The following is a 4,786-nucleotide window of genomic DNA, read 5'->3' on the forward strand; positions in this document are numbered from 1 at the left end:
AACACAATAGTAAATGCGTGAACTCGCGTCAAACAACGTGAAATAGAGAAACGAGATGTACCGTGTACTGAGATGCCATGGTAGTCTACTTCTAAACTATTCTCTGCGTTCGTCGTCGCAAAATCCACTTTGGAAACAAACGAGGGGACGTTTGAGCAGATCTAGTGAAATCAAGAGAATCCTCAATTATCTTGATATTTGTAGAAAGCATCTTTCGAGGAAGTCGCCCCTTTTGACCAATGGACGTGATGCAAACATGGTCAGGCCGAAAACGCAGATTTGATCCCATGTTGTTGGATACATTAGTTTTGCAATTTGACAAACCTGCACCTGATGGTTCGAGCCGGAAAATTAGTACTAAAAGTTCTTATCAAATCAACAGATTTATTTTTCCGTATTTCACAGAAAAACCTACCACACAAAGCACATAGGCGCGTTAGTATAGGGTTTTATACGTTTTAAATGTTTAGGTATTGCAATCTTACGAACAGGTTGTGTCAGCTGCAAATCAAACTCTTCTTTAACATGTGCTGACGGTTCACGAGATTAAACTTGCTCTTTCTATAGTCAATTAATTAATCTAAATATCAATCGACCACCCACCACATCGTACGAAAAAGACATTTATGTCGCGTTTTCGGTTGACATCAAGTAGATCTGATAATCGAAAAATAAATTTATGCGCTGTTGAAATTGAATTGTGCTGTTATCAAAGTGGTGAAACAAATTGTGAGTTATATTCGCAAAGTTACGAGTTGTGGATGTAAGCCCATCGCTCCGTCGTCGTACTGTAAATATCCATTACACTATATCATATGCAATATAATAGGTAATTATATGATGGAGGACGTTACTTGGGGAAGACAAGGCTTGTTGAACCCCACAGTGGTCAGTTGCGATTAACTTTACCACGATGGCACCCAATCAACTAGAAACGACAAAGCCAATCTGCGGCTTTGGCTCAGTATTGCAAATCACAAGTATCAATATACAAAGCATGAAACAAACCCTCACAAGTCGTAGCACATCACACTTCAACAATCGATCCATGGCGCCAACCTTGCACCTTGAGTGCAGTAGTGCAGTATAGATTATGTTCTCACTTGGATCTGCACTGACGTCTCATCTGGCTGAAAGTTTTTATCAGTAAACGTGATCGTGAAATCACTAAATTAACGGGTACGCAGTGTACTATTGGGTATGTATCCTTACACTTCTGCGCAATTGTAGAATTACGATCGTACGAAATTATTGTGAATTCATGAAAATTCTGATGCATCAAGCTATTGGTACCAATGTTGTCGATCGGACTCCATAAAGGAGATTCCGTGGCACATGTACACATGTAAACTGTTGGCTGCACATTCATAGAGAAAATGTATCATTCGATTTAGTAAAGCGTGAAAGCCTGATAAAAATCGCTCATAAGATATGTCAATCTTAAAATAGCTGAGACATCTCGGCAACTGATTGCTTTATAGGCCCGCACCTCTGCTTCTAGGTAGAACGTACGAATCCGACCTGTGTGCACTGTATACGCGAAGTATTTGGGTCGAAGCTTCTACTGTGCAAGGTGCACGGCAAACCTGTTGTGTTGTCAATCTGACGACCGATCTTGAAAATCTGTATCATTGTGAGGATGAAACACGAGCTGTTTGGTGACTTACCACCGAGACAGCTGGACAAGCTTAGTATCGCTACCTCATTGTGAAGAACAAAAGGATCAAAGGTCTGGCAGCTCAAGGATCAAAAGAGTTAATTGATCCGGTGGACGTCTTCAACAGCTTTGGGAACGCGCGGTTGAACGGCTCTAGGATGCTTTGATTGGGGCGCGTGAGATTACAGTTGATTTCCGTTGCGAAGCTGCTGTTGTTGAGTCTCCAGCCCTTTGAGAGCAGGGACGGGGGATAATTTCCCCAGTTCGAATAGGAAAGTAGGGATGGCAATCAACTAAGCGATTATCCAGAGAGAAAGAACACATTGCGCTTGCGGTTTCCAGATGATGATGTCACGAGAAAGAGTGGACATCGTGCAATACCTTTGCGAGAGAGGCATGTCCGACACTAGAAGACTCGAAGTGGTACATGCAACAGGTACTCATTCTACTTACCCGGATGTATCGATGCGCTCCGATTTCTTGAACATCCATCAAGAGAGATGGCAACGTTTAGAAGCTGCACTTTTTTACCGCCGCGATGGTGGCAGATCCTCGTTTGAAGGCGAGGAACAGCTACTATCGCCATCGAGGGTCTTCAAACAAGTGCAAAATTTACCAAAACTGAAAAAGATCAGATTGTGTTACCCTTTGATAACAACTGTATTGATTACAATACAGTATAGTTGTACGAAATTCACATTCCACTTGGCAGTAGCTCTCATCCCTCATTGGGCCGAAGAAAATAACACCTATTGAATGTTTATGGGCCGGTCATTGAGATTGCTCGCAGTTTACTGAGCTTGTGAGGGGTGGGACAGATAATTACAAGGATCCGACGGAACGTTAATGAAACACCACAACATGACTCATAACGCGCGTTGCTTTCTGATAAGGCAGTGCATCATGAGATTGACTTGCCTCCCGAACACAATAAGTGCTTCACCAATCGACGGTTCTTGACAAGGACGCTTTTTGTGTAAAACACCAAGTGCGGTCGGTGAGAGAGAGTAAACATCATCATCAATGTCATCTCTTTGTGTCAGAAAGCCAAACAGCGGGTGTTCAGTGCCATAAACTTTGTTAATGAAGGTTGTTTACTACTCATTGAACGCATAATTTTCTTCTCTTTGCAGTAAGTTCTCCGAGTGGGATGCTCAGGGGGTGACAAATTAGACCACACGTACTGATTAGCGCTTAAGCGACTTTTATCATCTGGTAACACGACTTTATAGGTCACATCGCGCCGATGCAAAAACAAAATGTGACTATGGATCCATCCATTGCCGTGCTATCTCGGAGGTCAAATTTAGTAAACCAAATTTAATGTTGCGAAAGGTGCTCTTGTGTATGCGCATCAACAAGTATCTCACCAATACAAAAATAGAAGTACACTAGATGATATTCAATTAGTTTCATTTGAAAGCAAGGCTCACGACAAGATCCCGCAAAATTAAAGACAATTGTATATTGATTAGTGCCTCTGTCTCAAGGAACCTTGAGAAAAGAGTTTTGGCCTGGCCAACTAAATGCACAAGTACGATGCAAACGATGCCGACATGACATGGCGCCTCCAATATCTTTGAAAAGGTTGATAAACGGTGTTGCGTTTCGGTGGCCTTCACGTATGCACAAATTTTGCTCTCTCGAAACCAGATCGGCCACTCCACTTCGTCTGTAATGCTTGAGCCTTTGCATTATTTAACGTTTTAGTCTGAGCCGATGTCAATGCGCATGAACTTGTGATCGCGTTTTGGTCTCGCCAAATTCAAGCAGTAGAAAAGAATATTGTAGCTCATGCCGAGAAGCGACTCAGGATGTATCACCATTTTCTTCGAAATACCAATAATGTAGCTCAACCTCTTTCTGGCTATGAATGCAACCGTTTCAATTATGCGGCGTCGCGACTTAGTCATTTTGAAGATGGATACAGCATTGTGGGCGGGCTAACAGAGCTCCCTTACTTACACTTTAACCCACTACCTTTTCATGTGCCTCTGGTACCCGCGTGTTGGTTTTGCGCATCGTGGCTCTCGACCATAGACTCTAACAACAATACAAGCGATTATTGTAGCTGCGAATTACGTCGAAGACCTCATACTCTAGGGCCTGACGAGGTTCCTGCGTAGCCGAATCCAATGGATAGTCGCGCCACCGAGCTCTGTTGCGCTGATAGTTTATCTGCTTCCACAAAGACGAGTCGATCGATTCTCGTGATACACAATCGTCTCAGCCACCCAACGACGCTCTCCACGAAAGTTTGATAGCGGAGGTAGGGGTGAGCGTAACAAACGATTAAGCGACCCTGGAACGGAAAGAGAGCTCATCGCGGGCAAATTGAGGCATTACAGCAGCGTGGCTCGACGCTTGAATATCGTCGCAAAAGCCTTTGGAGCCTTGTTCCAGACCAGAGCTCGAGACTAGACGTTCTGACTGATGGTTCCGCCTAATGCTCGTCTTTGGACCCCGTTTTGAACTACAGCAGTGAGGGCTGCCGTAGCTCTTTGCTAAGAGGAAAAGGTTACCGACCTTACGCTCTTTACAAGAACCAGTACGAGTGTAGCGGATCGCAATCCGCTACATCCTGAGTACTTAAAAACCCTAAACAAGGTAAAGACGCTCTTTCGTTCGAAATTGAAACCGTATTTGATTGTTTCAGTTGCGGCAGGGCCGCCAGCATCTAAAACCTCAGGGTTTCTGATTAATATAGCAATATAGCAAAACCTAATTAATATGCATTACCACTGGTAATCCTGCCACGTAATGGCTTCTTGTTACGCTGTAGCCACACCATTGTGTACTTATACCAACTTGTGTAATCTACACCTAAGTACGGTAACACCAGCTTGTGTGACCCGCCCCTTTCATACAAGGGTACATATAATCCCGTCACACTCTTACCCATCAAAATTGTGAATACCCACAATCCACATTTAAATGTCGCCACTTTGAGGCTCGCGTGTCTGAGGCACCGTTACGTTGTTAAGGACATACTTGAACATTCTCAGCTCAATGAGCCCTGTGTCTATGAAACAAAAAACACCCCGCCTAGCTGGTTTTGAGAGCGCCCGCGGGCGAATTTTTCTTCTTCTGCACGAGTTGGTCTCCGGACAGTACGTCCGCGGTTACACG

This window comes from Plasmopara halstedii (assembly GCF_900000015.1).
Source record: "Plasmopara halstedii genome assembly, contig: Scaffold_2386, whole genome shotgun sequence".
In the NCBI taxonomy this organism is placed as follows: Eukaryota; Oomycota; class Peronosporomycetes; order Peronosporales; family Peronosporaceae; genus Plasmopara; species Plasmopara halstedii.